We start from the raw sequence: 11,242 nt of genomic DNA on the forward strand, positions 1-11,242 counted from the left end.
GGGATAAAAGAAGAGGAAGCTACAACTGAATAATAATAAACAGAAAAATTTACAGGCCCAAACAGTGCCCCCTGCCCTGCGGTGCCCTGTGCCATGGCACTGGTCGCACTACTCTAGCTACGGCCCTGCACAGTCACATACTTACCATAACAGTCAGTCGGCCAATTGTGTACCCCCCCATAAGGCTCCATTGAGTGTAAGGGGAATCTTGGGTGCTGTACTAAGTAGCATGCAAGTGCATGAGAGCCAGGGGCGGATTGGGCCGCGGGGACGCCGGGCCGGTTCCCGCTGGGCCGTCCCCTTTTTATGCCCTTTAGGGGCCGACGACCTCCCTTCCCTCACCGACCCCACTGCCGACCCAGCTGCAGCTTACCCAGCACTCTGCCGCGATCGGAGCTCAGCTCCGATCGGGCAGTGTTTTGAACATAATAAAAATGGCCGACAGGGGAGATCCCCCATAAGCCATTGCGGAGCTGTCAGTCATAACTGACGGCTCCGCCTTCAGGCTGCCTGCGGCCCGCCTCGGCGCCTCCTGGAAAACGGCCGTCGGGGGGGGCGGGACGGACACTGCAGGGCGGTAGTGTGGTCGGCACATAAGTGCTGTTCGCACTACCTACTAGGAATAAACACACAGCCGCCAGCACCGGCAGCTGTGTGTTTGTTTTAGCAGCCGATGAGAGTCAGACAGACTCTCATCGGCTGCTGCGCCCACTGCTGGAGCCGGGCTCCATTTTCCGGCTCCCGCAGTGGGTGATGGGAGAGACGTCATGAAGTCTCTCCCATCATGCAGAGCACGCACGCCCGGGGGACAGAGGAGCAGATGCCGGAGCGGGGATTAAGGTAAGTGGATTTTTTTACATGATTGGCTGGGACTTCTGCAGGGGGGGTGATCACTGCTGGGGGGAGGCTACCACTGGGGGAGCCGCACGACTATTACTGGGGGCACTGCTGAGGGGGGAGATCACTACTGGAGGCACTGCTGGGGGGGGGATCACTACTGGGGGCACTTCTGGGGGGGAGATGACTACTGGGGACACTGCTGAGGGGGGAACTGCTGGGGGGAGATCACTTCTGGGGGCACTGCTGAGGGGGGAGATCACTACTGGGAGGGACTGCTGGGGAGGAGATCACTACTGGGGACACTGCTGAGGGGGGAGATCACTACTGGGGGGGGGCACTGCTGGGGGGGAGATCACTACTGGGAGCACTGCTGGGGGGGAGATCACTACTGGGGGCACTGCTGAGGGGGAAGATCACTGCTGAGGGGGGAGATCACTACTGGGGGCACTGCTGATGGGGGAGATCACTGCTGGGGGGAGATCACTACTGGGGCAGGCTACTACTGGGGGCACTGCTGGGGGGGAAATCACTACTGGGGGCACTGCTGGGGTGAGGCTACTACTGGGGCAATGTTGGGGGGGAGATCACTACTGGGGGCACTGCTGGGGGAAGGCTACTACTAGGGGCAATGCTGGGGGGGAGATCACTACTGGGGCACTGCTGGGGGAAGGCTACTACTGGCGGCAATGCTGGGGGGGAGATCACTACTGGGGGCACTGCTGGGGGAAGGCTACTACTGGGGGCACGAATACTATGGGAACATTGCTGGGGGGAGGCTACTACTGAGGGCACGACCTACTGCTGGTGGGAGATTACTACTGGGGGCACTGCTGGGGGGAGGCTATTATTTGGGGCTCTATTACTACTGGGGGCATTGCTTGGGGGAAGGCTACTAATGGGGGCACTGGTGGGGAGCTACTACTGGGGGCACTGCACAGGGGAGGACTAGTACTGGGGGCACTGCACAGGGGTGTGCACCTTGCCAGGGGTTAGTAGTAGCCGCGACTGCGTACAACTTAGAATCAGGCTCTATACGGAGGGAGTATCTCATTCCCTCAGTAGGACCCCGCCCTCTCAATAGAACCCGCCCCCATCAGGGCTGCTTTCAAAAGTCTCCCGGGCTGGTTTTCGATCCCAATCCGCCCCTGATGAGAGCTAATGATACTTTGTAACAACAGGAGCCGAAACGATAAATCTAAAAGAAAGGTGCAGATTAACTACAGAAGTTACCATTAGTATTTATATTATCCTTTACTTAAAAGTGGCAACATATTATGTAGCACTGTACATTGAGGGGATTATGACACAATTAATAACTTGTTTCAAATAAGTGATACATAGAATTATAGAATAATAATTGTTGCTACAAGTGCCTATTGTTGAATGACTGAATTGGCGTAACCTCCATTGCCATTAGACACTCAGCCAATCATAAATGCTTGCGACTAAGGGAAATCACGATTAATCCAAGTCACAGTCACTCAGCAGCAGATGGGTAATTTATGGGTAATTTATGGGTAATTTATGGGTAATTTATTCTCACATTGGTGTTTGGTGAGCCAAAAACACATACAGATGTGTCTACATACACCTTTCCAAAAATCTAGCCATTTAGCCCAATTTACCGTACAATGGGCCTGATTCAGAGCCGCTCGTAAGCGGCCGCTCATTCGTTCCGAGCAATGTTTGCACAACTGCGCATGCGTACGGATCGTAATACGCATGCGCGAACCAGTCAGTGCGGCCAAAAATCGTTTGTTCGCTAAATAGCGAATGCCTGCTATTTTGAGTGACAGGAGGAGGCGTATGTGGGTGGTAACAGGGGAAGGTGCTTGAAAACGGGGAGTGGAGATCCGAACGCAGGCGTGCTTAAAGGGCAAAACGGGAGTTTTATGGGTGTGCATAATTAATACAGCAGCGTCATTGACCACGTCACTGGGTTATTTTATAGTCAGAACTGCTCGCATGATTGCGGTAGGAAAAACCAACCACAAAAATAGCGAGCAGTTCATACGCTGGTCGATGTACTCGATTAATCTAATAAATAGCGGACATGACGTAGGATGCGAGCGGCCAGGGGGCGTATTTATCCAAAAAACGACCGCAAGTTTTGTTCGCTCGTTCAGACCTAGAGGCGTGAACAGACCGCAAAGAGCGAACGGTTCATTTGAATAGCCACCCCTATTTTCTGAACGAGCGAGCACAAATAGCGACCGGCTCTGAATCAGGCCCAATGTACTCTGCAGCTTGTGATCTTTCTTAAAATATGCTACTAAATATGAATTATTTTGCATGAAATATATTTTGTAATGAAATCACTAATCTGCTCGGAGGCGTCTCAGCTGTGCTAAGCATCTCGTGCCGTATCAAGCAAAAAGGAAAGGTGTGTGACGACCAGATCCTGCCCTCTTACCTGCGGGGGGCTGCCGCTGCTGCTGGCTTGGGTCCTGGCACCTGCTCAATGAATCTGGCAGGCATTGGAACCGGCGCATGCGCATGGGCGGCAGTGGCGTCGCGCATGCTTAATACCAGCTTCTCGGGGCTGCATTGGTTGCAGCCCCAAGAAGCCCTGTAGGGCTGCCCGAAAGGCAGAGCAGCGGCTTTCACTGGAAGCCACTCTCTGCTGATCGCAGCCCGGACGGGCAGTCCCAGGGGGAGGAGACACCTCCCCCTGGCTGCCTGTCTTCAGCGTGACTGGCATGTGGTGCTTCCAATGGGAAGTCACCTGCGAGTCACAGTGAAGCCAGTGTAGTCACGGACTGCACTGGCTCCCTGAAATGGCGGATTTTATTGGGGGGGGAGGCTGCAGCCTCGCAGCCCCTAGGTAAGATCCACCACTGGTGAGGACACATCTGTAGTTCCACAACAGCTGGTAGCTATTCCTCTATCATGGTCACTTATCAAGTCCACATCACATTGCTTGTGGCCAAGCCCCACAGGATGTGTCTAATTCTTCCAAAGTGCTAGGTCACCCCGTCCCCCACTTCTTTAAACACTACTTCAATGCCGTGCTGAGAAGTGCTGAATTGGCAAAACTCCCAACCAGTGGTGGATTTTACCTAGCGGATGTAGGGCTGCAGTCACCCCAGTAAGAGCCATCTCCTCAGTGAGCCAGTTGCAGTCCGTGACTGCACTGGCTACACAAAGGGTTCCCAACCACGGTCCTCAAGGCACACTAACAGTCCAGGCTTTAAGGATAGCCATAGTTGAGCACAGGTGACTTAATTAGTACCTTAGTTATTTTGATTTAACCATCTGTGCTTAAACCTGGATATCACTAAAACCAGGACTGTTAGTGTGCCTTGAGGACCGAGGTTGGGAATCACTGGGCTACACTGTGATGAGCTTTGGTTTCCCATTGGAAGCTCTACCTGCCAGTCACACATAGGACAGCCAGCCCCAGGGGGGAAGTGTTTTCTCCCCCTGGGACTTCCAGTCCAGGTTTGTGCACATGCGCTGGGCCCGGTACCTGCCAGCACCATTGTGCAGGCCCCGGGATCCGGCCGGACCAGCAGCAGCGGCAGCCCCCTCACGCTCCCAACTTTCCAAAATCAGGACTGTCTCATTTAAATCAGGACAACTAGGAGGTACAGCATGCTGTGTAGCTGTAGGCAAAACCAAAACACGGGGGTTTGCTCCTATCTCTAACCCCGCCCACTGTTTTTACGCTTTGCAGTCCTCATCATTAGTATTAGGACTTGCATCCAGGGCAGTTTCTAGGGTCTGAGGCTCCCAGTGCGAGCAGTCAAAATGCGCCCCCCCCCCATTCCCAAGAAGCAGCAATATTGCTGAGTGGGTGTGGCCTCATTGTGAGGGGGTGTGGTATCACAGTAAGGGAGCGTGGTCTCGAAAGACCACAGAATGTCAGCCACTGTGACTACTGAGCCCAGGGGTGGCTAAACTTTAAGAGGCAATGCGCTGAAAAATATATGTAGTTAAATCAAAGTCGGAGGCGAGGGCTCAAAAAATGGGGTGTGGCCTAGCTTCACAAGCCCACGCCGCATTTGTGTGTGCATGCCTTTAGTGTGACATTTGCAGGAGTATGACCTTGTATCACACCTGTTTTTAGTCACGTTGGGGGCAAGCCCAGTACATTGAAAATACAAGCCAGATCCACATAAAATACACTGAAATAAGCCAGATCCACATAAAATACACTGAAAAAGCCACTTCAGGATTACACTGCAACAAACCACTTCCACATAAAATATATTGGAAAAGCCAGAGCCACGTAAACTACGTTTTAAAACCACATTCACCTCAAATACATTATTAAATCCAGAACCACATAAAATACATTGAAAAAACAAGATTCACATAATACACACTTCATTCCAGCCCGACAACTGACATTACACACTCATATACATTACTCATCATGCTGCACCCCCCCAATTGATATTACACACATGCTGCACCCCCCCAATTGATATTACAAATGCTGCACCCCCCCAATTGAAATTACACATGCTGCACCCCCCCCGAGGGCCCAGCATATACATTACTCATCATGCTGCACCCTCCCCAATTTATATTACACATGCTGCACCCATACCCTCCAACTATACCGTTTTAGCCGGTACAGTACCGTTTTCGAATGGTCTGTACCGGCAAACGGGGCTGTACCGTTTTGTACCAGGTTGGTACACTCATCAGATTTGTTGAGCAGCGCTGTTGGGACACAGGACTCCTGCAGTGCTGCAGAGTGACAGCCGACCTCCGTGCTTCTCTGCCCTGACCGCCAGCGCCGGTATACATACAGAACATGCAGTATATTACTGCAAGTTCTAAACTAGCCAGCGTCCGATGCCTCCAGCCACCATGGACACGCCCCTTTACCCATGACCACGCCCCTTTATCGGTGGCCACGCACCCATGTACCGGGTTCCTACTGGGAAATGTTGGAGGGTATGGCTGCACCCCCCCAGCATATACATTACTCATGATGTTACATCCCCCAATTGATATTACACATGCTGTACCCCTGCCCTCCTATTGATATTACACATGCTGCACCCCTGCCCCCCCAATTGATATTACACATGCTGCACTGCACCCCCCCAAATGACATAGCACATGCTGTTCACCGTCCCCAGGCCCCAACATGCTGCTGCAGGCAGCCTGCACAACTGACAGTGACACGCACTTCCCCTTCCCCCCGCAGAGGTACAGTTTAGTTACCTGGAACAGGTAAGTTGGAACATGGTGAAGCTGCTGCTGCTGTGCACTTGCCGCGCTTCCATCCCATGCCCAGTCAGTGCTGCCCAGTCCGGAGTGCAGGCGCCACCGCCGCCAACCACCCAGTCAGTGAGACCACCAGAGAGAGAGAGTGAGTAAGTGAGGAGTCGAGCCGAGGGCAGCCAGCTTGAGGACGGAGCGGAGGTCACTCTCAGCCGACGGGACCAGACAGACTCTTCAGTGCGGCTGATGTGTGGTGTGCACAGCACGCCTCCCCCTTCCTTTCATGTGACACCCAGGAGGAGAGGAGGGAAGGCGGCAATTGGGTGCGCGCCGTGTTAGGTAAGACAGGCTGTCACAGCGCTGATGCAGCCTGCAGGAGGACCCAGCGTATTTTGCATTGGTCACGTTGGGGGCAAGCCCAGTACATTGAAAATACAAGCCAGATCCACATAAAATACACTGAAATAAGCCAGGTCCACATAAAATACACTGAAAAAGCCACTTCAGGATTACACGGCAACGGCCCTGCTTGCATCCATTCTAAGCTGGGTGCACAAGGTCCCTCAAAAGCAGGCCTCCCATCTACGCCCGCACGCTACAAGCCAGCACAGAAATCATCAGTCACATGAGATGTGCTTGCTACATACCTATGTCTATGGAGATCCCAAAGTTGCTCTGTGGTCTCTGTACATTTTGTTGTTTAATTATTTCCAAATTCGTTTTTGTACCGATGCCCTACAAGGTCCCAATAACTGAGATGATAATAATTGCTGTTTTCTAGCTGTATCTGCTGCTAACATTATTGTGGCCAGATGCTGATTTTAATATTGTTTTCTTTATATTTTATCTTAATTCCAGTGGGAAGATAGAGTAACTTTACGCCCTAAAGAATCATTTTCTTCCAGGCTTCCAGTGTTTGTTCAAATGTTTCTGTCCTTGGAGGAGTCATTACCACTCGTTGTTTGTTAACCAGCCGTTGGCTTGATTCTTTTGTATCATTGACTGACTTATAGGTCACTTTTTCCATTTCGCTCTATATAGATATTCCAAATCGACGTGTTACATAATAATATTAGAGGAAGTGCTGACTGTCTCTGAGAGTGTGGTGAACATTCGTCAGGTTAAGCATAAAGCTCAGTGGTTCCCAAACTTTTTTGAATCACGGTGCACTAGAGTATCAGCATTATTTTCATGGCACCCCTAAGCCAAAAGTTTGTTATTGAAAAACTTTTACTGTTACATTTTACATAAACAATTTGCAACATTTTATTCAACTTCGTACCATCTATTCCTAGGTGTAACAGTAAGTAGTCTGAACTCAATTAGGGATGTGCAGGCTCGGATAGGTTCGAGTTTGCACGTTGAGTTCGGATTTTTCCCTCCAAAAAAACGGAACTCAGAAAGAGGCAAAACGTCATCTTGCATGGACGAACCTCATCATTCCTGGACTTGTGTCACTTCAGCAGCCCCTCATGTGTCACTCCAGTCCCCCATATATCACTCCAGAAGATCCTCATGTGTCACAACAGCAGACCCTCATGTGCCATACCAGCCCTCCTCTCTCCTGGGGCCACCTTCCCCCACACTCCCTCCCACTCCACGGGTCACTCCAGCTCCCCCACATATCACAAATAAAATGAAAAATAAAATAAAAAAAATAACACCACAGCTCTTACCCTATTGGGACTGTCTGTGTAACGTAGGTAGGCTCCGGCTTCTGCAAACGTGTCCTCCTCGTGGCTGCAGGTTCAATTACAAGTTGTGCTCTGCTTCCTGTTTGCAGCGTGACATCACCACATTGCCAAAAAATGCCTCCGGAGCAGCTGCAACAAAGGACGTGCCTCCTCTGAACAGCTGTGCGCCTATCAGAGGAGGCAATCAGTGTCAGTCAGGGGAGCCTCATCAAAACAACGGAAGAGCCGCATGTGCCACAGGTTGGACACCGCTGTACCAGAGGATGAGCTTGGAGAAGTGACCCTTATATCCAGTAGCTCCTACCCCCTTGGACTGAGGAGAGGAGACAGTCCCAGCCAAGCCCCGACACCTGCGAACAAGCAGCGGTGTACAAACACTGGCTGCAGCCCCAATAAGCAAGGTAGGGGCGCCAGGAAGGCAGAGGAGTGGTTTCCTATTGGAAGAGCCATCTCTGTTAATCGTGACCCGGATTGGGGAAAAAAAAAATGGGCAGCCAGTGCAAGTGAAGCCGGTGCACGCCGTTCTCTCACTCAGTGGTGGTGGCAGATTTCTACTGGGGGGGACGCAGTTCTGCAGCCCCCCGGTAAAATCTACCACTGGTTATATCTATTGTGTAAGTAGCTCATTAATCACTATTGTAAGTGCAGTCTCAGCAGAACGATGGGGGCCAGAAGCCCAATTGCTTCCTGAAGGGAGTGAGAGGAAAGAAAGTGGGAGAAATGATTGTAGGTAGGACTAAAAGTAGGCCTCCTGACTGGGTATCTTCTCCCCCGGTGACGGATCCTCTGCCTTGTGAGTGCCGTGGAGCTGTCGGAGGAAGCTGCTCCTGAGACAAACTGGAGTTCATTGTTTCTCAAGGCGCAGTGTAAGGTGAACTTAATCGTGACAGATCTTCTATAACAATGAAAACATGTCAAAGCTCCTGCACAGACCTATCAAACTGCATCTGAGTACAGCACTTGTCTCAATTCAGCCTTTATTTCATTAGAGAACAAATCCAAGACTTCAACATTTGCAAAGACGGAATACATCTGTCTTGTAAAACAGTCATACAATTTTATAGAGTATCAAAATTGAGTCAGCTCATTTTGTTGGATTTAATTTAAAAATTCTTGATTTTATAGACGTCTCGTACTTCATCGCCGTAACAGCCAAGTCGAAAAAGAAACAAAATTTGCAAACGCATTCAGAACTTTGACCGATTCTCTCAATGTACTGAATAAAAAATCCTACCCTGAAATTTGGTTTCTGAGTCTCTTTTTTCCTATATCACGAAATCGCAAAATTTGTTTTCCGGGAATGTTTTTTGGTACAAAACATCTTACGAAACAAAAAACAAAACTGAAATATGTTGTTAGCATAATTATCCAATCCCCACCAACAAGTAGTCACAATGGCGGTCACTTCCAGCAATTGTACATACATGCAGGGCTGTAACTGGGGGTGTGCCAGGGCCCTTAGGTCAGCACTGTTGCTGCCCCACGGTAAATGCATCTGGCTAGCAGGGTGCCTGGAGTGGCTTCTAGATGCTCCAGACATGGACACCGCAGCCCCCCGGAGCAGTGTTAATTATAGGTGGTTGCATTTATCAACATTTTAAGCATTTAACATATGCGTCACACCTGGATACAGCCGATGGCCGGGAAGCTGCCTGACTAAATCCCGGCGTCTACATACAGACGCGGGCCTAAAGACAGGCGTCAAAATTCTGATGCCCATCTGTATCCCGATGCTGGAATCTAGACAGAATGTAAGCTGGCCAGTGAAGGCGCTTAGCCGCAGGGGGGGGGGAAATAGGTTTAGGGACCCCCGGTGGAACTTAGGGTTAGGCACCACCCTGGGAGGGTTAGGTTTAGGGTGCGGGAGGGGGGTTAGGTTTAGGCACCCCTGGGGGGAGGTTAGGGTTAGGCATCACCCGGGGGTGGTTAGGTTAAAGGAGGGTTAGGGGGGGAGAGGGGAGGGTTATGGTACTTACCAGACCCAGTCGGGATCTTCAGCGTTCAGGCTTGCGGCGTCAGGATTTAGTCAGACGGCTTCCCGGCTGTCGGCATTTCATACCCGACCCGTCACACACCTATCACCAGCATGTGCATAGCTCTGGCTGTCTCTCTGTCATCTCCCATTTCTATGTCTAGCATTTTTGGATTAAGTTACATTTTAATATTGGTTCATTAAGTTATTCTGGGTGCGCTGATGGTTTTAGTTTATGTTTCTACATTGTGTTCTTTTGTGGCACCTGATGAACAGGATGCGTTTCCTGCAGCTTTGCCCCACCCCATACTTACCTACTCTCCCGGAAATTGCAGGAGGCTCCAGAATTTTTGGGCAGCCCCCCAGAAGAGTGTCCCGAACTCAGGATGGGGAGGTAATAGGTGGGAATCATGGCTCCGAATGGAGGGGGCAGGGCTAAATGACGCAAAACCGTGTCATGTAGCCCCATCCCTCCTTGCGATATCGCGATTTGTGGTAGTTTGCCGTGATGAGGGCGGAGCCTAATGACATAAGAGCCAAGCCCCCGAAGTGGCCGAATGCATGTGCTCTCCGTACTTCTCCCATAGAGGACATAGAATAAGTCATCAAGTATGTCCAATGTTTGGGGAGCCCTGGGCGACTGCCCCATCCGCCCTCCCTATAATCCGGCCTTGAAGCATATTGTGATATTATGAGCATGCCGACATGTCTGTATGTCAACATGCTTCATGTCGACATTACGTCAATGTTGACATTCTGTTGGCGTTCTGACCGTCAACATGACACACCACACCCGATCTAAAAGTAATATGCTTTTCCTATATGAAAGCTAGTGCAAAGAACAGAAAGCTGACGCAGAATTAACAGAACTTTTGTCTCCCAATTTGTCTCTCGCCGGGTAAACACCCTTTTGTTGTGTTTCACTGACTGAGACAGAAAGAGTGCTCACATCGGCATTATTTCAGTGGAAGTGAGACCTTCAGCACGCATTGGCATGATCTGAGAACGTTATTGTTATAGCTGAAATGTCACATATTAAAGCTGAACAAAAATGGTAAGAACTCCATCCTTCGAAAGGGATAGACCCAGTAAACCAACAGCGCCTGTGTCATGGATAAATGTGCAAAAGAATGCAAAAACCAAGCTGGTATACAATGTGAGACTTGTCCGCGTGGGCAGCTTAAATGAGTCTGTGAGATTTTTGGCAAACTGTTCCCACACTTCGCCAATTCCACATAGCTATTTCGTTGAGGGGAATGTCACTTTTTTTTTCTCACAGCATACAGTACTTGGATTATAATAAATCCTAGAGGGTATATTTAATTATTATTTTTATTTGCTGTGCACAGTAGCTGAGCACTCGGGTGTTGCTGTACCAGAACACTAGTTTAAAATGCTCAGTTCCAGAGTGCAATACGGAACTCATTCAGAATTGCATGCAAGTCCGATTCTCATGGACAGAAATCTGCGTGATTTTAGAGAGATCTCTCCCACAAAGTATAGGGCTGGAGCAGGGGCGTATCTACCCATTGGCCAGGATGGCACTCGCCAGGGG

Source organism: Taudactylus pleione, unplaced genomic scaffold (assembly GCF_031769625.1).
Source record: "Taudactylus pleione unplaced genomic scaffold, aTauple2 ptg000571l, whole genome shotgun sequence".
Classification (NCBI taxonomy): domain Eukaryota; kingdom Metazoa; phylum Chordata; class Amphibia; order Anura; family Myobatrachidae; genus Taudactylus; species Taudactylus pleione.